At 38.0% G+C, this 25,026-nt stretch overlaps 1 long non-coding RNA gene across 1 annotated transcript in view; it reads left to right on the top strand.

Moving 5' to 3' along the window:
* LOC307196244 overlaps positions 1–24,549 on the top strand; it is a 28,411-nt gene extending 3,862 nt beyond the window's left edge. The window contains exon 3 of the long non-coding RNA XR_013831076.1: positions 22,990–24,549. This is a non-coding gene — a long non-coding RNA (uncharacterized lncRNA). The remainder of the gene's footprint in view (positions 1–22,989) is intronic.
* Positions 24,550–25,026: the final 477 nt, after the last annotated feature.

Genomic DNA, 25,026 nt, shown 5'->3' with positions numbered 1-25,026 from the left:
TGGCCAAAGCTGATAGAATCATGGTAGAGACTCAAGTGTGAGCAATCTGCAGGCTGGCCAGCAGCCTACTTAGTGGCATTGTGTAAATGCTTTGCTAATCAGACAAGATATTACCACTGGAGTGTTCAGATCCTCCCTGGAAAATATCTGACCTAGATACATGAGGAGATAATGTAATGAGTTTGCAGAAGTTGAAAGTCACACAGAAAAAGGGGCAAAGGATATAATTGAGCCATGCTAACAGTGGTTAATAGAGCATGGTTTAGCAAACTCGGGCTGCTGAAAATACAAGCAATTTACTTCACTACTAGAGATGTTGCTAAGTGAAATCTGTGTAAATCCTGATCTTGATGAGGCCGTCATGGTGGTTCTTCCTGGGTTCCCATGAAACTTGACTTCCCCTCTTCCTTGCTCTCCCTAATGCTGGTAGCACAGATAAGATCCTCGTCAGTCTTCCTTCTATGCGTCCTTTCAATGCCATCCCTTCTCCTTTCCAAAATATGAACCAGTATGTCCCTGTTCTTGAAACCACAAAATGTTCTAACACAGGCCAGAAAGGACAACAAAGGCTAATTACAAATATCGTAATTGACAATAGCAAAACGACACATGTAAAGTTAAAATTCTTATCTATTTTGAGAGTGGAGCTTCTGGGTCCAACTCAGCAAGAACCTTGCACCATTTGCCTTCCCCTAAATGAAACTGCTTTGCATTGGAATGGACTTTTACTTTGTCTGAATTTTGTTTTGTTTTGTTTTGAGGGGTTGGCTCTAATCTCCTCATAAAAAAAGTATTTCATCTTACTTCATGTGGTTTGTCCCACATCCAGAGAGTATCCTTTTATATTGTTTCTGAGCCAATATTTCTTTTTCTTATGTCTTTAAAGCTGTTGCTTAGAAATGCTGTGGCTCTTTCCTCCTGGCCTCAGTTAGGAAAGGGATTCTTGTAACTAGAACTTCATTAGCATGTGAATTAACTCTTGCAGCACACAGAGACTTAGGTCATTGCTTAGCTTGTTGATCTCTTTGAAGCCCTATAGTATGTTAGAATAGGAAGTGATGTCAGAGATCCTTGGGTTTAAGAGTACTGAGGAGTAAACTTACACCTTTATAGCCACATGGCTAGTGAACGGCATAGATGGAGTAACGCTCAGGTGTATGGATTATTAATGCAGTGCTATTTCTCCAAATCAGATTCTTATTCTCCTTTGCAACTTTTATATTTGTTTAATTCATTCATTCATGCTATGTATACTTTCCTTCAGATACCTTTTCTAATCTTCATAAAAGCTATATATGCCAGGTAGAGTGCCAAGCACTGGGGTTACAAAGATAAAGATAACACAACTTTTACTCTTGAGGAATGGCAGGAATTGAAAAATAGACATCACAATTCAATGTATCAAGTGCTGTGGGAACTCAGAGTAGAAATCAACCAACTGGGCTGCCGGGAGTGGGAAAAAAGAGCTTTTGTAGAGGCAGTTACATTTAGCAGTATTTTGAAGAATGTGTAAGAGATTGACAGATGGGGTAGGATTGGGAAGAGGACAGAAGAGCAGCTTGTACAAAGGATCATGAAAGGAATGGTGCTGATGCCAGGTTGGCAGAAGTATAGACTGTGATAAGAGAAGTGAGCTAGATGCGCTTGGAAAAGAAGGTCAAGAGAGTGTCAGGCCTGACCTGTCATTTAAGGAGTTTGGAGTTTATTCTACAGGAAATGTAGATGAGAGATCCCTAAACAAGGAGAAAGGAGAGGTAGAAACAGAGGGACCAGTTGGGAAGATGGTACATACAATTATAAGGTAAAAAGTTCCAGCTCTCCCAAACTACCAGTGGTAGGTAAGGTTTGAGGCAGGGGGCTAAACTCAATCAATCTTGAAACAATGTATTATGGGTTGAAGGGGAGAAGAGGTTGAAAGATAACTGAGGATATGAATTTTGGGGACCTGTGTGGATGATGTCAGCACACTGTGAAAAAAAGGAGCAGAAAGAGCAACAAAGTTTGGGGCAAAAATGATCGGAGGTTTAGATCTGTCCTAAAGAAGGTGATGCTGAAGTGGTAGTTATAATTATTTGATTCTCATTTGCTGAAAAGGATCAAAATAAGATCTGGATTGAAGGAAGCAGTAATTAACATTTTAGTTTTGGTTCTAAATTTAAAAGGAGAGAAATAAAGATACTTGAGTGTTCTTCCAAATTTCCCAGGTTAGGTCACATAAAAAGAAGGAGAAAAGGAATTTAGGGCAGTTTGTACAGTGGCTAAGCATAGGAAAGGACCTTTGCTTAAAAACTGCATGGTCTCTAAGTTAATCACCTCTCTGCAATACATTCCAGGACTGTGATGAGGATTAGTAGAGACATCAGAAAGGAAAGTGTCCTAGACAACATAGGCTCTGCTCCATTGTGGTAAACAGACAAACAAAACTCCCCAAATTGCAGTGGTTTAAGATAACCAATGTTTTCTTTCACTTAATAACTTTATGAAAAAGATAGATCATCTTCATTTGTGGATAAAGAAACAGACTTGTTCAAGAGCATACAAGAGGGAGAGCTCTGAGATCTCTCATACTCCAGAGGCTGGGTATTCTCTTTCCATTCCATTGTGCAGAAATGCCTCTCACAAGGAGGATACCCCCAGTCCCAGACTATGTGCTCCTGGCCAGAATGGAGCTCTGAAGCTGAAATATCTACATTATTTTCTTTGTGTTTCCTAACTGTGAAGTTCTTCCCTGGGCAGAGAGGGAGGAGAGAATTTATCTCCCACCTCCTCTGTCTCATTGTTTCCCAAGGAAGAGGGCAGGGTAGGCCAGTGTCCACAGAGTTGACGGGGTAAGTTGACATATTTGGGTTTAAATCCTGATTAGCTGCTTGTCAGCTGTGTGGACCTAGATAAGATACTTAACATCTCTGTATCTCACTTTCCTTGGACTCTGTAATGGGAGTACTAATGGTATTTATTTCAAATGTTTATTGTGAGGATTAAATGAAATAATACACCTAGAGGCCTTAGCACATTGCTTAATGTATAGTAAATAATCTGTTCATATTTGCCACTATTATGATGACTGTTTTAGAAACTCTTGACCTCTTGCTTTCCATTTCTTTACATGATGATTTCCACAAACCATTGACCACAGAAAGCTGAATTGCAGACAGTTCAGCTTATATTTATGAGTGTTTTTTTGGAAAAAGGTGGTCTTGTGGGTATGGAGTATGAAAATGTTCTGTGTGGACGGGTGAATTCCAATCATACTTATGTTTATTCTAAAGTCACAGAGTTGGTTATATGGAATCCATGAGTCTTAATTAGAGGTGTGAAGAAGGATGTGGATTTTTTGTGTGTATTTTTTATGGAGGTGTAAAGTACATTTCGTAAACTGAACAAATCTTAAGTTACAACTTGATTAGCTTTTACCTAAAGTGAACGTATTTGTGTAATACTCAAGTGATACTCCCGATAAAAACAGAGAATGTTGCCCATACCACAGAATATCCCCATGCATCTCCTGGTCAGCCCCTTCCTCCACCAAAGGTAACCACTCTGTTGGCTTCTATTGCCCTAGATCAGTTTTTCCCCTCTTTGAACTTTATAAAAAAGGAATCATGGAACATGTATTTTTGATCACTATTATGCTTGTGAAGTTCATCCATGCCATTGTGTATAGCAGTAGTTTATTCCTTTTTATTGTTGTTTGATATTCTATCATATGAATCTACCACCATGATTTTATTTTCCAATGTTTATGAGCTTTTGCATTGTTTTCTCATTTTTGGCTATTACAATGACTGCTTTGAATATTCTTAAATATACCCTTTTCTCTTATGTGGACACATTCCTTTCTATTAGGAATATACCCCGGAGAGGAATTGCTGGGTAATGAATATGTGTCTCTCTTCAGGTTTAGTAGATAGCATCGAATAGTTTCTAAAGTAGTGACAATTTTCACTCCCACCAGTGAGATAGGAGAGTTCCAGTGCCCTATACTCTCTAACACTGATCCATTCCATTGTTACTGTTAAATTTTAGCCATTTTAATGGGTATGTAGAACTTTTTGACTGTGATTTGAATCAGCAGTTCTCTAATGCCTTGTGACGTTGAGCATCTTTTCATGTGCTTATTGGAATTTAGATTTCCTCATTTATGAACTGTCAAAGTTTTTTACCTATTTAAAAAACTTGGGTTGTCCTTTCCTATTAATATAAAGTAGATTTCAAAAAAAATCTGAATTTAAGTTCTTTGTCAGATTTATATAATGCAAATATATTTTTGTAGCTTTTTCACTGTCTTAGTGATATCTTTTGATGAACAGAAGTTCTTAATTTTACTAAAGTTCAATTTTCAATATTTCCCTTTGTGATAGTGTTCAGTTGTCCTGTTTTGTATGCTGGATATTAGACACTTGTGAAACAGCTACTGCTGCTGATGGGTGATTGGAATAAAAGGGAAGAGATGAAAATGGTTGATTAAACTGAAGGGAGTGAGGATATACTTTTGAAGCCAGAGGGGAAGAACATCACAAAGACCAGAGGGGTCACGATTTGAGGTCAGGGAGATACAGTAGAGCAGGACAACCTTGAAGAGACTGTAGAGGTCCCACATGGGCAAGGATATGATTACTCCTTTATTTTGCCAAAGAGAGACATTTTTTAGACTTTAACTTCAAGACAAGACCCTGGATAGAGTCCAGAGTTATGGTTTGATTTTTCTCTTTATTTTTATACTTGTGCCCAATCTATGGCAAGGTGGTACAGTGCTGATTCAAAGCTTCTGAAGTCTGAGAGGTTGCATATGGTGTAAAACCAAACCTAAATTGCTTTCAGGATCCAATGAATTAGCAGAGGTCATGTTCTCATGCATTATATGCTTAATAAATGCCTCTTCCTTTCCTTGTACATAATTATATTAACTTAAGTAATAGCATGGGGGTGATTTAGTATTGTGATTGGGCGAAAGCCAAAATAAGGTTTTTGGTTTTTGGTTTTGTGCGTGTGTGTGTGTTCTTCTTATTTGTTTTATTTAAAGCATGGACCATAGTTTCCCTTTTATTTTAAAAAAGAATCTCCCATTTATTTAATTAGTATTACTAATTAGTATTACTAATTTTACATGTGTCACCTAGGTGCTTTCACATAGGTTATCTCATTTAATCTCCACAATAAAGGGTGTGTTATTGTCACTATTTTACAAATGGGGAAGTAGAGGCTAAGAGAGATGAAATTATTTGCCCAAGAACCCTTGACTAGTAAGATATTTAAGAATTCAGATTTAAGCTGTATTTTTGTAATGAAAGTCTCTGTCACAGTTTTGAATTTTAGGATTAAGAATTATTCACTTTAAGGGAGTGTGGGAGAGAGACACAAGAGGGAGAGGATATGGGGATATATGTATACATATAGCAGATTCACTTAGTTATACAGCAGAAGCTAACACAACATTGTAAAGCAATTATACTCCAATAAAGATGTTTAAAAAAAGAATTATTCACTAAAATAGGCCTCTATTTTATTTTTATTTATGAATCACAACTTATATTTTCAATTGTTTGAATATTCTAGTACTATTAATAAATTATTTTTGTATTTCATAGGCTCCAGAATATAAGCATGAATGTGAAATAGAGCCTCACTGTATAAAATATAGCAAGAATAACTTTTAAACATACGCTGAACTCAATGGTAACCATATATCCATGGATAGGTAACTTTTTAGGAAGACGTATCATGATAATAGGGGAAATTCTGGAAGGGTTCTTATACCTTGCTTGGAACATCAGCTCAATAGGGAGAAATGTAATATGCTAGTGTGATTAAGATCAAGTGTCATTCTATAATTACAGGGACACATATAGTCCCAATGGTCCCAGGGCTGACTTTTCCCTAAAAAAAGTAGTTGGGCTGGATTTTGGTTGTCAACTTTGCACTGCCGTCACTCTCTTCTAAGGTTTTCTCTGCTTTCAAGAAGCATATTTGAACAAGATTTCTTTACAAGATAGTTATGAGTTAGGATTTTCCAATGATAGGTATTTGAACAATACTTGGAAGGTACAGAGAAAGAAAGGCTGTTATTCTCAGGAGCTTACTGAAACTTCGCACTCATGATGGCGTCTCAGACATCTCTTTCAGCTCCTATTTTGTGGCTTGGATGACCAGAAATGGTAGATTTTCAGACTTCTCTGCAAGTACCATTTTACTTTTTGGTGGCCAGATGTGGAGGCATCTCCGATTTTCACATGAGCTTCCACTTCAAGGACACTGTAGGCAAGCACAATAGTTTTCTGATTTCCCTGGGCCCTAGCATACCTACTTGTGCTTTTGCCTTAGTAACTCTATCTCCACTATTTTGAACAAGCCTCTATTTTAACGCACCACATTTCAAAGCACTCAACTAAGAGGTTGAGTCCTCAGCTAAAATTCTCAGTTGCTGACTTATGCTGATTTTAAGCTATTCAGCCTCTGTACCTCATTTTCCTTAATTGTTAAATGGGATTCAACAATTCCTACCTTAAAAAGTAGTTCTACAGGGAGACCTTCAAGATGGCAGATGAGTAAGATGTGGAGATCACTTTCCTCCCCACAAACACATCAAAAATACATCTACATGTGGAACAACTCCTACAGGACACCTACTGAATGCTGGCAGAAGACCTCAGACTTCCCAAAAGATATCTATTATTTTTTCCTTTTTCTCTTCATGTGAGTGTGTATGTGTATGCTTCTTTGTGTGATTTTGTCTGTATAGCTTTGCTTTTACCATTTGTCCTAGGGTTCTGTCTGTCCATTTTTTTGTATGGTTTTTAGTGCTTGTTATCATTGGTGGATTTGTTTTTTGGTTTGGCTGCACTCTTTCTTTTTTATTACTTTTTAATTTTTAATAATTTTTATTTTAATAACTTACTTTTTCACTTATTTTTTTCTTTCTTTTTTTCTCCCTTTTCTTCTGAGCCATGTGGCTGACGGGTTTTGGTGCTCTGGCTGGGTGTCAGGCCTGTGCCTCTGAGGTGGGAGAGCTGAGTTCAGGACATTGGTCCACAAGAGACCTAGCTCCAACTAGTGACAGGAACACAACCCCATGCATCAGCAGAGAGGCTACCTAAAATCATAATAAGGTCACAGACACCCCAAAACACTACCAGACGTGGTCCTGCCCACCAGAAAGACAAGATCCATCCTCATCCACCAGAACACAGGCACTAGTCCCCTCCACCAGGAAGCCTACACAACCCACTAAACCAACCTAAGCCACTGGGGACACACACCAAAAACAACAGGAACTACGAACCTGCAGGTTGTGAAAAGGAGACCCCAAACACAGTAAATTAAGCAAAATGCAAAGACAGAGAAACACAGCAGATGAAGGAGCAAGGTAAAAACCCACCAGACCAAACAAATGAAGAGGAAATAAGCAGTGTACCTGAAAAAGAAATCAGAGTAATGAGAGTAAAGATGATACAAAATCTTGGAAATAGAATGGAGAAAATACAAGAAACGTTTAACAAGGACCTAGAAGAACTGAAGAGCAAACAAACAATGATGAACAACACAATAAATGAAATTTAAAATTCTCTAGAAGGAATCAATAGTGGAATAACTGAGGCAGAAGAACGAATAAATGATCTAGAAGATAAAATAGTGGAAATAACTACTGCAGAGCAGAAAAAAGAAAAAAGAATGAAAAAAATTGAGGACAGTCTCAGAGACGTCTCAGACAACATTAAATGCACTAACATTTGAATTACAGGGGTCCCAGAAGAAGAGAAAAAGAAAGGGACTCAGAAAATATTTGAAGAGGTTATAGTTGAAAACTTACCTGATATGGGAAAGGAAATAGTCAATTAAGTCCAGGAAGCACAGAGAGTCTCATACAGGATAAATCCAAGGAGAAACACGCTAAGGCACATATGAATCAAACTATCAAAAATTTAGTACAAAGAAAAAAATATTAAAAGCAGCAAGGGAAAAACAACAAATAACATACAAGGGAATGACCATAAGGTTAACAGCTGATCTTTCAGCACAAACTCTGCAAGCCAGAAGGGAGTGGCAGGACGTATTTAAAGTGATGAAAGGGAAAAACCTACAATCAAGATTACTCTACCCAGCAAGGATCTTATTCAGATTTGACAGAGAAATTAAAAAGTTTACAGACAAGCAAAAGCTAAGAGAACTCAGCACCACCAAACCAGCTTTACAGCAAATGCTAAAGGAACTTCTCTAGGCAGGAAACACAAGAGAAGGAAAAGACCTACAATAGTAAACCCAAAACAATTAAGAAAATGGTAATAGGAACATACATATTGATAATTACCTTAAATGTAAATGGATTAAATGCTCCAACCAAACGACATAGACTGGCTGAATGGATACAGAAACAAGACCCATATATATGCAGTATACTGGAGACACATTTCAGACCTAGGGACACATACAGAATGAAAATGAGGGGATGGAAAAAGATATTCCATGCAAATGGAAATCAAAAGAAAGCTGTAGTAGCAATTCTCATATCAGACAAAATAGACTTTAAAACAAAGACTGTTACAAGAGACAAAGAAAAACACCACATAATGATCAAGGGATCAACCCAAGAAGAAGATATAACAATTTTAAATATTTATGCACCCAACATAGGAGTACTTCAATACATAAGGCAAATGCTAACTGCCATAAAAGGGGAAATCACAGTAACACAATAATACTAAGGGACTTCAACATCCCACTTTCACCAATGGACAGATCAACCTAAATGAAAGTAAATAAGGAAACACAAGCTTTAAATGACACATGAAACAAGATGGACTTAATTGATAATTACAGGACATCCCATCCCCAAAAAACAGAATACATTTTCTTTTCAAGTGCTTATGGAACAATCTCCAAGACAGATCATATCTTGGGTCACAAATCAAGCCTCGGTAAATTTAAGAAAATTGACTTATCAAGTATCGTTTCCAACCACAACGCTATGATACTAAATACCAATTACAGGAAAAAAACTGTAAAAAATACAAACAGTTTGAAGCTAAACAACACACTACTAAATAACCAAGAGATCAATGAAGAAATCAAAGAGGAAATTAAAAAAATACCCAGAAACAAATGACAATGAAAACACGATGACCCAAAACCTGTCGGATACAGCAAAAGCAGTTCTAAGAGGGAAGTTTATAGCAGTACAATCCTACCTCAAGAAACAAGAAATATCTCAAATAAACAATCTAACCTTGCACCTAAAGCAATTAGAGATAGAAGAACGAAAAAAAAAAAACCCAAAGTTAGCAGAAGGAAAGAAATCATAAAGATCAGATCAGAAATAAATGAAAAAGAAATGAAGGAAACGATAGCAAAGCTCAATAAAACTAAAAGTTGGTTCTTCAAGAAGATAAACAAAATTGGTAAACCATTAGCCAGACTCATCAAGAAAAAAAGGGAGAAGACATATCAATAGAATTAGAAATGAACAAGAAGAAGTAACAACTGACACTGCTGAAATACAAAGGATCATGAGAGATTACTACAAGCAACTATATGCCAATAAAATGGACAATCTGGAAGAAATGGACAAATTCTTAGAAAAGCACAACTTTCCAAGACTGAACCAGGAAGAAATAGAAAATATAAACAGACCAATCACAAGCAGTGACATTGAGACTGCGATTAAAAATCTTCCAACAGACAAAAGCCCAGGACCAGATGGCTTTACAGGTGAATTCTATCAAACATTTAGAGAAGAGCTAACACCTATCCTTCTCAAACTCTTCCAAAATATAGCAGAGTGAGGAATACTCCCAAACTCATTCTATGAGGCCACCATCACCCTGATACCAAAACCAGACAAAGATGTCACAAAGAAAGAAATCTACTGGCAAGTTTCACTGATGAACATAGATGCAAAAATCCTCAACAAAATACTAGCAAACAGAATCCAACAGCACATTAAAAGGATCATACACCATGATCAAGTGGGGTTTATCCCAGGAATGCAAGGATTCTTCAGTATACGCAAATCAATCAATGTGATAAACCATATTAACACATCGAAGGAGAAAAACCATATGATCACCTCAATAGATGCAGAAAAAACTTTTGACAAAATTCAACACCCATTTATGATAAAAATCCTCCAGAAAGTTGGCATACAGGGAATGTACCTCAACATAATACAGGACATATATGACGAACCCACAGCCAAGATCGTTCTCAATGGTGAGAAACTGAAACCATTTCCTCTAAGATCAGGAACAAGACAAGGTTGTCCAGACTTACCACTATTTATTTTTATTTTTAACATCTTTATTGGGGTATAATTGCTTTACAATAGTGTGTTAGTTTCTGCTTTATAACAAAGTGAATCAGTTATACATATACATATGTTCCCTATCTCTTCCCTCTTGCGTCTCCCTCCCTCCCACCCTCCCTATCCCACACCTCCAGGCGGTCACAAACACCGAGCCGATATCCCTGTGCCATGCAGCTGCTTCCCACTAGCTATCTACCTTACGTTTGTTAGTGTGTATATGTCAATGACTCTCTCTCGCCCTGTCACAGCTCACCCTTCCCCCTCCCCATATCCTCAAGTCCGTTCTCCAGTAGGTCTGTGTCTTTATTCCTGTCTTACCCCTAGGTTCTTCATGACATTTTTTTTCTTAAATTCCATATATATGTGTTAGCATACGGTATTTGTCTTTTTCTTTCTGACTTACTTCACTATGTATGACAGACTCTAGGTCTATTCACCTCATTACAAATAGCTCAATTTCGTTTCTTTTTATGGGTGAGTAATATTCCATTATATATATGTGCCACATCTTCTTTATCCATTCATCCGATGATGGGCACTTAGGTTGTTTCCATCTCCGGGCTATTGTAAATAGAGCTGCAATAAACATTTTGGTGCATGACCCTTTTTGAATTATGGTTTTCTCAGGGTATATGCCCAGTAGTGGGATTGCTGGGTCATATGGTAGTTCTATTTGTATTTTTTAAGGAACCTCCATACTGTTCTCCATAGTGGCTGAACCACTCACATTCCCACCAGCAGTGCAAGAGTGTTCCCTTTTCTCCACACCCTCTCCAGCATTTATTGTTTCTAGATATTTTGATGATGGCCATTCTGACTGGTGTGAGATGATATCTCATTGTAGTTTTGATTTGCATTTCTCTAATGATTAATGATGTTGAGCATTCTTTCATGTGTTTGTTGGCAGTCTGTATATCTTCTTTGGAGAAATGTCTATTTAGGTCTTCTGCCCATTTTTGGATTGGGTTGTTTGTTTTTTTGTTATTGAGCTGCATGAGCTGCTTGTAAATTTTGGAGATTAATCCTTTGTCAGTTGCTTCATTTGCAAATATTTTCTCCCATTCTGAGGGTTGTCTTTTGGTGTTGTTTATGGTTTCCTTTGTTGTGCAAAAGCTTTGAAGTTTCATTAGGTCCCATTTGTTTATTTTTGTTTTTATTTCCATTTCTCTAGGAGGTGGGTCAAAAAGGATCTTGCTGTGATTTATGCCATAGAGTGTTCTGCCTATGTTTTCCTCTAAGAGTTTGATAGTTTCTGGCCTTACATTTAGGTCTTTAATCCATTTTGAGCTTATTTTTGTGTGTGGTGTTAGGGAGTGATCTAATCTCATACTTTTACATGTACCTGTCCAGTTTTCCCAGCACCACTTATTGAAGAGGCTGTCCTTTCTCCACTGTACATTCCTGCCTCCTTTATCAAAGATAAGGTGTCCATATGTGCGTGGCTTTATCTCTGGGCTTTCTATCCTGTTCCATTAATCTATCTTTCTGTTTTTGCGCCAGTACCATACTGTCTTGATTACTGTAGCTTTGTCGTATAGTCTGAAGTCAGGGAGCCTGTTCCTCCAGCTACTTTTTTCGTTCTCAAGATTGCTTTGGCTATTCGGGGTCTTTTGTGTTTCCATACAAATTGCGAAATTTTTTGTTCTAGTTCTGTGAAAAATGCCAGTGGTAGTTTGAGAGGGATTGCATTGAATCTATAGATTGCTTTGGGTAGTAGAGTCATTTTCACAATGTTGATTCTTCCAATCCAAGAACATGGTGTATGTCTCCATCTATTTGTATCATCTTTAATTTCTTTCATCAGCGTCTTATAATTTTCTGCATACAGGTCTTTTGTCTCCTTAGGTAGGTTTATTCCTAGATATTTTATTCTTTTTGTTGCAGTGGTAAATGGGAGTGTTTTCTTGATTTCACTTTCAGATTTTTCACCATTAGTATATAGGAATGCCAGAGATTTCTGTGCATTAATTTTGTATCCTGCTACTTCACCAAATTCATTGATTAGCTCTAGTAGTTTTCTGGTAGCATCTTTAGGATTCTCTATGTATAGTATCATGTCATCTGCAAACAGTGACAGCTTTACTTCTTCTTTTCTGATTTGGATTCCTTTTATTTCCTTTTCTTCTCTGATTGCTGTGGCTAAAACTTCCAAAACTATGTTGAATAAGAGTGGTGAGAGTGGACAGCCTTGTCTTGTTCCTGATCTTAGTGGAAATGCTTACAGTTTTTCACCATTGAGGATGATGTTTGCTGTGGGCTTGTCATATATGGCCTTTATTATGTTGAGGAAAGTTCCCTCTATGCCTACTTTCTGCAGGGTTTTTATCATAAATGGGTGTTGAATTTTTTCAAAAGCTTTCTCTGCATCTCTTGAGATGATCATATGGTTTTTCTCCTTCAATTTGTTAATATGATGTATCACATTGATAGATTTGCGTATATTGAAGAATCCTTGCATTCCTGGAATAAACCCCACTTGATCATGATGTATGATCCTTTTAATGTGCTGTTGGATTCTGTTTGCTAGTATTTTGTTGAGGATTTTTGCATCTATGTTCATCAGTGATATTGGCCTGTAGTTTTCTTTCTTTGTGACATCCTTGTCTGGTTTTGGTATCAAGGTGATGGTGGCCTCGTAGAAGGAATTTGGGAGTGTTCCTCCCTCTGCTATATTGTGGAAGAGTTTGAGAAGGATAGGTGTTAGCTCTTCTCTAAATGTTTGATAGAATTCACCTGAGAAGCCATCTGGTCCTAGGCTTTTGTTTGTTGGAAGATTTTTAATCACAGTTTCAATTTCAGTGCTTGTGATTGGTCTGTTCATATTTTCTATTTCTTCCTGATTCAGTCTTGTCAGGTTGTGCATTTCTAAGAATTTGTCCATTTCTTCCAGGTTGTCCATTTTATTGGCCTAGAGTTGCTTGTAGTAATCTCTCATGATCTTTTGTATTTCTGCAGTGTCAGTTGTTACTTCTCCTTTTTCATTTCCAATTCTATTGATTTGAGTCTTCTCCCTTTTTTTCTTGATGAGTCTGGCTAGTGGTTTATCTATTTTGTTTATCTTCTCAAAGAACCAGCTCTTAGTTTTATTGATCTTTGCTATTGTTTCCTTCATTTTTTTTTCATTTATTTCTGACATGATTTTTTTCCTTCTGCTAGCTTTGGGGATTTTTTGTTCTACTTTCTCTAATTGCTTGAGGTGCAAGGTTAGGTTGTTTATTCGAAATGTTTCCTGCTTCTTAAGGTGGGCTTGTATTGCTATAAACTTCCCCCTTAGAACTGCTTTTGCTGCATCCCATAGGTTTTGGGTCGTTGTGTCTCCATTGTTATTTGTTTCTAGGTATTTTTTAATTTCCTCTCTGATTTCTTCAGTGATCACTTCATTATTAAGTAGTGTATTGTTTAGCCTCCATGTGTTTGTATTTTTTACAGATCTTTTCCTGTAATTGATATCTAGTCTCATGGCGTTGTGGTTGGAAAAGATACTGATACAATTTCAATTTTCTTAAATTTACCAAGGCTTGATTTGTGACCCAAGATATGATCTATCCTGGAGAATGTTCCATGAGCACTTGAGAAAACTGTATTCTATTGTTTTTGGATGGAGTGTCCTATAAATATCATTTAAGTCCATCTTGTTTAATGTATCATTTAAAGCTTTATTTTCATTTTGTATGATCTGTCCATGTGTGAAAGTGGGGTGTTAAAGTCTCCTACTATGAATGTGTTACTGTCGATTTCCCCTTCTATGGCTGTTAGTATTTGCCTTATGTATTGAGGTGCTCCTCTGTTGGGTGCATAAATATTTACAATTGTTATATCTTCTTCTTGGATCGATCCCTTGATCATTTTGTAGTGTCCTTCTTTGTCTCTTGTAATAGTCCTTATTTTAAAGTCTATTTTGTCTGATATGAGAATTGCTACTCCAGCTTTCTTTTGGTTTCCATTTGCATGGAATATCTTTTTCCATCCCCTTACTTTCAGTCTGTATGTGTCTCTAGGTCTGAAGTGGGTCTCCTGTAGACAGCATATATAAGGGTCTTGTTTTTGTATCCATTCAGTGAGCCTGTGTCTTTTTGTGGGAGCATTTAGTCCATTTACATTTAAGGTAATTATCGATATGTATGTTCCTATTCCCATTTTCTAAATTGTTTTGGGTTCGTTATTATAGGTCTTTTCCTTCTCTTCTGTTTCTTGTCTAGAGAAGTTCCTTTAGCATTTGTTGTAAAGCTGGTTTGGTGGTGCTGAACTCTCTCAGCTTTTGCTCGTCTGTAAAGCTTTTAATTTCTCCATCAAATCTGAATGAGATCCTTGCTGGGTAGAGTAGTCTTGGTTGCAGGTTTTTCTCCTTCATCACTTTCAGTATGTCCTGCCACTCCCTTCTGGCTTGTAGGGTTTTTGCTGAGAGATCAGCTGTTAACCTTATGGGGATTCCCTTGTGTGTTATTTGTTGTTTTTCCCTTGTTGCTTTTAATATGCTTTCTTTGTATTTAATTTTTGACTGTTTGATTAATATGTGTCTTGGCGTATTTCTCCTTGGAAATATCCTGTATGGGACTCTCTGTGCTTCCTGGACTTGATTAACTATTTCCTTTCCCATATTAGGGAAGTTTTCAACTATAATCTCTTCAAATATTTTCTCAGTCCCTTTCTTTTTCTCTTCTTCTTCTGGAACCCCTATAATTCGAATGTTGGTGCGTTTAATGTTGTCCCAGAGGTCTGAGACTGTCCTCAGTTCTTTTCATTCTTTTTTCTTTATTCTGCTCTGCAGTATTTATTTCCACTCTTTTATCTTCTAGGTCACTTATCCGTTCTTCTGTCTCAGTTATTCTGCTATTGATCCCATCTAGAGTACTTTTAATTTCATTTATTGTGGTGTTCCTCGTTGCTTGTTTCATCTTTATTTCTTCTAGGTCCTTGTTAACTGTTTCTTGCATTTTGTCCATTCTATTTCCCAAGATTTTGGATCATCCTTACTATCATTATTCTGAATTCTTTTTCAGGTAGACTGCCTATTTCCTCTTCATTTGTTAGGTCTGGTGCATTTTTATTTTGCTCCTTTACCTGCTGTGTGTTTTTCTGTCTTCTCATTTTGCTTATCTTACTGTGTTTGGAGTCTCCTTTTTGCAGGCTGCAGGTTTGTAGTTCCCGCTGTTTTTGATGTCTGTCTCCAATGGCTAAGGTTGGTTCAGTGGGTCGTGTAGGCTTCTTGGTGGAGGGGACTAGTGCCTGTGTTGTGGTGGATGAGGCTGGATCTTGTCTCTCTAGTGGGCAGGTTTACATCTGGTGGTGTGTTTTGGGGTGTCTGTGGCCTTATTATGATTTTAGGCAGCCTCTCTGCTAATGGGTGGGGTTGTGTTCCTGTTTTGCTAGTTGTTTGGCATAGGTTGTCCAGCACTGTAGCTTGCTGGTCGTTGAGTGAAGCTTGGTGCTGGTGTTAAGAAGGAGGTCTTTGGGAGATTTTCGCCGTTTGACATTATGTGGAGCTGGGAGTCCTCTTGTTGACCAGTGTCCTGAAGTTGCCTCTCCCACCTCAGAGGCAGAGCCCTGACTCCTGGCTGGAGCACCAAGAGCCTTTCATCCACCCGGCTCAGAATAAAAGGGAGAAAAAGTAGAGAGAATTAGTAGAAGTATGAAGAAAGAAAGAAAGAAAGGAGGGAGGGAAGGAGGGAAGGAAGGAAGGAAGAAAGAAAGAAAGAAAGAAGCAAAGAAGGAAGGAAGGCAAGAAGGAAAGAAAGGAGGGAGGGAGGGAGGGTGGAAGGAAGGAAGGAGGGAAGGAAGGAAAAAAGACAGAAAGAAAGAAGATACAGTAAAATAAAATAAAGTATAATAATGTTGTTGAACTAAAAAATAATTATTTAGAAAAAAAAGGTACGGATAGAACCTTAGGACAAATGTTGGAAGCAAAGCTATACAGACAAAATCTTACACAGAAGCATACACATACACCCTCACAAAAAGAGGTAAAGGGGAAAGAATCATAAATCTTACTCTCAGAGACCACCTCCTCAATTTGGGATGATTCGTTGTCTAAAGGAGGGAAGGAAGGAAGGAAGGAAGGAAGGAAAGAAAGAACGAAAGAAAGAAAGAAAGAAAGAAAGAAAGAAAGAAAGAAAGAAAGAAAGAAAGAAAGAAAGTAGGTAAAGTATAATAAAGTTATTAAAATTAAAATTAATTATTAAGAAAAAAATTTTAAAAAAATCATGGACGGATAGAACCCTAGGACAAATGGTGGAAGCAAAACTATACAGACAAGATCTCACACAGAAGCATACACATACACATTCACAAAAAGAGGAAAAGGGGAAAAAAATCATAGATCTTGCCCTCGAAGCCCACCTCCTCAATTTGGGATGATTCGTTGTCTATTCATGTATTCCACAGATGCAGGGTACATCAAGTTGATTGTGGAGCTTTAATCCGCTGTTTCTGAGGCTGCTGGGAGAGATTTCCCTTTCTCTTCTTTGTTCTCACAGCTCACAGGGGCTCAGCTTTGGATTTCGCCCTGCCTCTGCGTGTAGGTTGCTGGAGGGCGTCTGTTTTTTGCTCAGACAGGATGGGGTTAAAGGAGCCGCTTATTTGGGGGCTCTGGCACACTCAGGCCGGGGGGAGGGAGGGGCCCAGTCTTACCACTATTATTCAACATAGTTTTGGAAGTTTTAGCCACAGCAATCAGAGAAGAAAAAGAAATAAAAGGAATCCAAATCAGGAAAGAAGAAGTAAAACTGTCACTGTTTGCAGATGACATGATACTATACAAAGAGAATCCTAAACATGCTACCGGAAATCTCCTAGAGCTAATCAATGAATTTGGCAAAGTAGCAGGATACAAATGCACAGAAATGTCTTGCATTCCTGTACACTAATGATGAAAAATATGAAAGTGAAATTAAGGAAACACTCCCATTACCATTGCAACAAAAAGAATAAAATACCTAGGAATAAACCTACCTAAGGAGACAAAAGACCTGTATGCAGAAAGCTATAAGACACTGATGAAGGAAATTAAAGATGATACAAACAGATGGAGAGATATACCATACTCTCAGATTTGAAGAATCAACATTGTGGAAACGACTATACTAGCCAAAGAAATCTACAGATTTAGTGCAATCCCTGTCAAACTACCAGCGGCATTTTTCACAGAACTAGAGCAAAAATTTCAGATTTGTATGGAAACACAAAAGACCCCAAATAGCCAAAGCTATCTTGATAAAGAAAAATGAAGCTGGAGGAATCAGGCTCCCTTACATCAGACAATACTGCAAAGCTACAGTAATCAAGACAGTATGGTACTGGCACAAAAAACAGAAAGATAGATCAATGGAACAGGATAGAAAGCCCAAAGATAAACTCACACACATATGGTCACTTTATTTTTGATAAAGGAGGCAAGAATATACAGTGGAGAAAAGACAGCCTCTTCAATAAGTGGTGCTGGGAAAACTGGACAGCTACATGTAAGAGTGAAGTTGGAACACTACCTAGCACCGTACACAAAAATAAACTCAAAATGGATTAAAGACCTAAATGTAAGTCCAGACAGTATAAAACTTTTAGAGGAGAACATAGCAAGAAGACTCTTGGACATAAATCACAGCAAGATCCTTTTTGACCCACCTCCTGGAGAAAGGGAAATAAAAACAAAAATAAACAAATGGGACCTAATGAAACTTCAAAGCTTTTGCACAGCAAAGGAAACCATAAACAAGACCAAAAGACAACCCTCAGAATGGGAGAAAATATTTGCAAATGAAGCAGCTGATAAAGGATTAATCTCCAAAATTTTCAAGCAGCTCATGCAACTCAATATCAAAAAAAAAAAAAAAACAACACAATCCCAAAATGGGCAGACCTAAATAGACATTTCTTCAAAGAAGATATACAGATGGCCAGCAAACACATGAAAGGATGCTCAACGTCACTAATCATTAGAGAAATGCAAATCAAAACTACAATGAGGTATCACCGCATACCAGTCAGAATGGCCATCATAAAAAAATCTACGAACAGTAAATGCTGGAGAGGGTGTGGAGAAAAGGGAACCCTCTTGCACTGTTGGTGGGAATGTAAATTGATACAGTCACTATGGAGAACAGTATGGAGGTTCCTTAAAAGTCTAAAAAGAGAACTACCATATGACTTAGCAATCCCACTACTGGGCACGTACCCTGAGAAAACCATAATTCAAAAAGAGTCATGTACCACAATGTTCATTGCAGCTCTGTTTCCAAGAGCCAGGATATGGAAGCAACATAAGTGTCCATCGACTGATGAATGGATAAAGAAGATGTGGCACATATATACAATGGAATATTACCCATAAAAAGAAACGAAATTGAGTTATTTGTAATGAGGTGGATCAACCTGGAGACTGTCATACAGAGCGAAGTAAGCCAGAAAGAGAAAAATAAATACCGTATCCTAACACGTATATATGGAATCTAAAAAAAAAAAAATGGTTCTGAAGAACCTAGGGGCAGGACAGGAATAAAGATGCAGATGTAGAGAATGGACTTGAGGACACAGGGAGGGGGAATGGTAAGCTGGAATGAAGTGAGAGAGTGGCATGGACTTATATATACTATCAAATGTAAAATAGATAGCTAGTGGGAAGTAACCTCATAGCACAGGGAGATCAGCCCCGTGCTTTGTGACCACCTAGAGGGGTTGGATAGGGAGGGTGAGAGGGAGACACAAGAGGGAGTGGATATGGGGATATATGTATACATATAGCTGATTCACTTTGTTATACAGCAGAAACAAACACACCATTGTAAAGCAATTACACTCCAGTAAAGATGTTTAAAAAAAAGCTACTGATTAGAAAAAAAAACTGTATCAAGATGGTAATTGTCTATGTTCAAGAAGAAGCTACTTAATAAAGTACAGTAAAAACAAACAAACAAAAAAATTGTTCCACATTTGTTTATTCTTTCGTTTCTTTTTTCATGCACATATATGCATTCATTCAGTCACCCACAACCAAATGATGAATGATTTCCTTTCACAGCATTGCCATCAAATTACAACTTGGTCAAACTCCTTAATGTAATGCTTAATGACTGTTTGTGGTCTAACAGGCTTAGGGTAACCTTTTCTCTTCCATTCCCACCTCTTCCCACCCACCCACCCCCCGCCCCGATTCAGTCAGGAGTCAGTCCTAGTCAGGTCACATTCAACATGCTTTTCCATATTTTCAGCTTCTGCCATTCATATCCTTTTTTCTATTGTGTATTTTTTTAAACCCAGCATCCACTGTTCTGTGTTTTATTTAGATAAGTTGTATTTAGAGAATTAGTCCTCTTTAACTCTCAGTCTATATCATGTGGGCAGAGTTGACCCTATCCTTGGACTCCAGCCATAAGTACATGGCTCAATCCTGACCAGTCAGAGCAATGGCTTCATGATCTTGGTCACAGTGATTGGTTCAGGGATGGGCAAATGATACAAGCGGGGACATAAGAGGAAATCCACGGACTAATGAGCTAGAATTATTGGAAAAGAGGTTTCTTTACTCACCAGGCTCGCTAAGTTAATAGAATATAAGTTTGAAGCTGCTTGAAACCCATTTTGCTAGCTCCAAATGGGAACCTATCTGAGAATGCAGCCAAATACAGAGGAATGCTGAAGCAAGGCTGGAGAGACAAGCAATATCTTAATGATATTTTTTGAGGCGTTGGGTCCAGTGATTCTTAAAGTTGGGCACACCTCTTAAATATATCACTTACAAGAGGCAATCATTGTTTCAGCCAGTTTGAGAAAGCTTTCTGTTACTTGAAACTGAATAAGTTAAAACTGGTGGGCTTGTCTTCATGAACACTGAGATGTCCCATTTCTTCTCATTTCAAGGTCTTTGTTTTTTTTACCGTAACATTTAGGAACTCAGTGTCCACTGATGTCACTATGCTGTGCCCCCTGTTATGGTTACTACTGGCTCTATCGGTGGAAAAACTCTACCTGAATGATTATCAGCAAAACATGTATTTATTATGCATGTCCCTGACTGAAGTTGGTGAGAGGCATGTTTATAAAATTAGACTTAAAATGAACAAGACTTACCTAATCTATAACGATTTCGCCAATTTCAAATCCTTGCTCAATTGCCTATTTAATATTCAAATCCTTGAAAATAAAAGCCGTCAACTGTTGGGCACCATGTACAATCTGTTGTGCAATCTGTTGTCCTGCGATGGCACTTCTTACCTTTCAGTTTGTAACTGGATATTTAAAATGCAGTCAGAGTCTCAGTTCATCTGTTCATTTGTTTAACATTCGCTAAATGCCAAGTTGGTACACTGGGGACACATAGTGATAACACAGAGTGCTTGCCCATATGGGGCTAATGTTCTGGTTATAGCCTCTTGCTTTCAGAGTCTCATGCAGCAGGTGTATCTCTCTGTGCGTATGTGTGTTGCAATGTCAAAATTTATATTTTTGGCAGGGATTGGCAGGACATTGGCAATTGGCAGGACAATGTCATTGGCATTGACATTCATTTAAATAATCACAGGCATCTTAAAGCTCTAGGACTCTGGTCAGTGAAAGGGCTGCAGAATAGATACTCAGAATCTTCTTTTTGTTGCAGTAGCTTTGTCACCAGGATCTCTGTCTCTGCCTTTCATAGAGGGAGTATTGCCTAGTTCTTAAGAATGCAGGCTTCCATAACACGCTGGATTCAGCTCTCAGATCCAATACTGTGTATACCTAGGCAAATTTACCTAACCTGGTAACTCTCAGCTTTTGCCTTTGCAGAATGAGATAACATGTCTACTTATTTGGGTAGCTGTAAGGATTAAGTGAGGTAATGCATCTAAGCACTTTGCACTGTGTCTGGTAGTAGTCAATCCCAGCTAAATGACAGCTATTGCCTTATTCCTACCATTCTTATTATTTGACTGGGAAGGTAGTAGTCTGCTTGTCCTTCAAGAACCAGCTTAAATGCTCTGTCATTTTTAAGGAAGTTAGTTGTATAATTCTTCATCATTCATTCTGGTCTTACCTTTATTATAGTGGATATAATGATTTTTCCATAATTTTTTCTGTTTTCTTCACAAAACAGGTACAATGTCTTTGTTATCACTTTAACACCAATACTTGAAATTGTGTATAACTTATGGTAGACATTCATTAAGTTTTAAATGTAATGGAAACTTAATTTACTTTGAAAGGATGCTGTGACTCTGTTGTGCATGGACTTGTGTGGGTCAAGGGCAGAAGCAGGAGATAAGTTAGATTACTGCACAGATCCAAGGAGAATTGATGTTGGCACAAGCTGGTGGTGGAGGTAGAAAAAACTGGTTGTGTTCTGGATATGCTTTGGAACTGGAGCTATATATTTGGAAGAAGAAGAATGAGAATAACAAAAAAATAAAAATAAGAATAGTAAGACATTAAAGAAAAAAGCCTTCCTGTTCTGTGATGACTAATTCAAAGAATGAGTTTTGTTTGATGGTAAACTGATATGGCCTGTAGATGGCTCCATTTTCAAGAAACTTCAGGATTCTTTGTGTGTGTGTTCTAGAAAATTTCAGTGCTGCTGCATGTTTGGTTTTCCCAGACTGATATTATGGCTTCACTGTAAATTAATAAGCAGTTTTGACTTTCTTTGTTCAGATAGAATTATGTATATTGGCTCACATATTTAACATAAATTCTTCATTTTTGAGCCACTATTTAAGAACAACTAAGAAACTTGAGAAGCCAGGGAAACCTTGTGTAGGTTGCTTACTTTAATGGGTTTCAAAATGTTTTCATTTACTAATTCATTCACTTATTTATTGAATGACTTCTGTGTCATTCCAGTCACAATGTTAGAGGCAGTGAAAAATATTACTATGAATAAAACTATTTTTTCTGTCCATCTGTTATGCTTTAAATAAAAGCACCAAGATACATGGTTTTAGGTAACATTTATATTAAACATACACCATGTGTAAGGCACATTATCTTAGCACTTTAAATGCATCCTTTCATTGAAATTTTCAAAACAACCCTATGAGGTAATGTTGTTCACATTTTACAGATGAAAAAACTGAGGAACAGAGAGATTAAGTAACCTGGTGAAGTTCAACCTGGGAACTTTATTGTAGAAACCAGTCCTGATTTACCTGCCTCTGAGTCATTCTCTCTAAGCTTGTGCAGACCTGCAAAGTCTGAGCAGCAGGGATAGCTCCTCTGATCAATCCTCACAGAAGCCTTCTGTCCTTCTTTATTCCTTTGCATTCACCTCAAGTCCTACTTCTTTTGTAAAAGTATTCCAGATTACGTGAGTTTTTCGCCCTTCTCTGAGCTCTTCTGAGCTACTACTGCACAGACGCAGAAGAGCCTCTTTATTTGTGGTACGTGTGTCTAACAGAACAATGGAGAATGAGTCTAATCATTGAAACTTCCAAGTGGCAGACGGGCTTTTCTGTAATTTGGGAAAGTGTCCTCTTGGAAGACGAAAGGGAGGCCTCGGTGTAGAGGAAACTCTTCCTAACGAGCTGACAGCTCGTTCAGGGTGTCAAACTAAAAATCAGCTCAGGAGAACGTTCCTACCTAGTCATTTGCATTGCTTCTCTCTGTGAGTTTTTTTACTCCTTTTTCCTCTCTTGGCTCCTATTCTGACCTAATGAGTAATGGTAATAGAGACTGCTGATTCTCCATCACTATACATCTGTCTTCTTCTTCATTTTTTTTTTTTTTTTTTGCAGTACGCCGGCTTCTCACTGCTGTGGCCTCTCCAATTGAGGAGCACAGGCTCCAGACGCACAGACTCTGCGGCCATGGCCCACGGGCCCAGCCGCTCCGCGGTATGCGGGATCCTCCCAGACTGGGGCATGAACCCATGTCCCCTGCATCGGCAGGCGGACTCTCAAGCACTGCGCCACCAGGGAAGCCCCTGTCTTCTTCTTTAGTAATAGAACACTGCAGTTTTAGCTAGACACATGGCTACACAAGTAACATCTACATATTCCCACTATCCTTGCGACCCCGTGTGGCCATGTAAGTCCAGTCCAATCTGATGAACATAGAAAGTATATATTTCTGTGCTTATCATTAATATGAATGTGTCTATGCTGCCATTACCCATTTCCTTCTTTCTGTCACTTGGGAGGTGATGAGAAGTGGAATGGTCACTTTTAGACATAGAATTGAAAGTTGCATGTCGAAAACGTCAAAGCTGCCTGATTGAAGGACTGGACTGCTATGTAAGAGACAAATGAACTTGACTCTTGCTCAAGCACTGTATTTTGGGTCTCACGTAATTGAGTTTGTTTTCTACAATGAATATGGAAATCGATACTTAAAATTGGGCCACTGTCCTGACATTTAGCTTAGCATTTGGTCTTAAGGAGTGGGGCATACACGGTAAGCTAGAAAGCTGGTGATCTGTGTTATGCTTTAGTAAAACGTTTGATAAAATTCTCAACTGCAATACCTTGGAAGGCAGACCATATGTCAACAGAGTCTTTATCTAGCTAAATTTGTCAGAAAAATTACACTGTTGATGTGTGCTGGCTTCTTTTTGCTACATTTAGCAAAGTTCTATAAGAGAGAGTTGAAGTTGGGCTAGTTATTAGGGGTTGTGCTGATGAAACCAGTTTTACAGGGGTGGGCCTCAAGCCTTTAACACTTCCCTATCATTACATGTTATTCAGAAACTGGCAGATAACCCAGTGTCAAAGATCAGATAAACAGTATTGACTACCCACCTAAACCCACTGTTTCAAATCATCTCAAGGTAGAAACAATTATATTGAGAGAAAGAGAGATGGGAGGGAAACTTCTGGCTGTGGTTACGTATACAGGAACTAACTGAAAACAAATAGGTCAAATGCCTACAAAGATTATGAGGGAATATTACTACCAAAGAAACCAGAGCCTGGTCTGAAAAAGCTTTTGATTCTTTGATGAAGAGGCTCCCAAACACATACAATCTGTGGGTGGGATTGGGGCTAGTGTAGAAATAGAAGTTCTTATAATCTATGCCACTTAAAATTTATAAATCTAGCTAACAAAAATATTAAATAGTACTTTTTCTATTCTCCTACCTTGAAAAACATATCTTCATAATGACCTGGATATCCAAGTCAGAAACTAGAACCTGAAACTCACTTGGAGCTTCACTGTAACAGTGCATGGCTAGCCACCCCATGGACCACAATGTTCCTTGTTCCCCACTCTTCCAAGTCTTATTTCTATCCTGCATCATAGGGCCTTGTAAGCACATGTAGATGTTCTATTCCTTACGCCCGCATCCAAGATCCATACACAACCCTTGTCTCTTCCACCACCACAAGTAGCTTAAATGCTTAGCAAATTACCATTAATGGTACTCATGTGTCACACATTTCTGAGTAATGTCTCAGGGCTGCTTATTATACTTGGTTTCTTCTTCTTTCTCTCCTCCATTCTACTACTTCCTTGTTGTTATTACCATTACAGCCATCAGCAGCAAAAAATGCTGCTGCGCGTCCGGAGCCTGTGCTCTGCAATGGGAGAGGCCGCAACAGTAAGAGGCCCACGTACCGCAAAAAAAAAAAAAAAAAAGTATTCAGTGAGTACTAGTTGATAATACATGAAAGAATGAATGAATGCATGAATAAATGAATGTGTCTTCATATTGCTGGCTCTGTGCAATAAATTGGAAACTTATGAAGGCTTCTAGGGTTTCGCATCTAAGAGAGATTACACTAAAATTTGGATAACTAGATTAAAGTAGAAGGTTTAGAAATGTGTCATCCATG

Source organism: Stenella coeruleoalba (assembly GCF_951394435.1).
Source record: "Stenella coeruleoalba genome assembly, chromosome: 13".
In the NCBI taxonomy this organism is placed as follows: Eukaryota; Metazoa; Chordata; class Mammalia; order Artiodactyla; family Delphinidae; genus Stenella; species Stenella coeruleoalba.
This window is presented reverse-complemented; position numbering and strand designations above follow the sequence as displayed.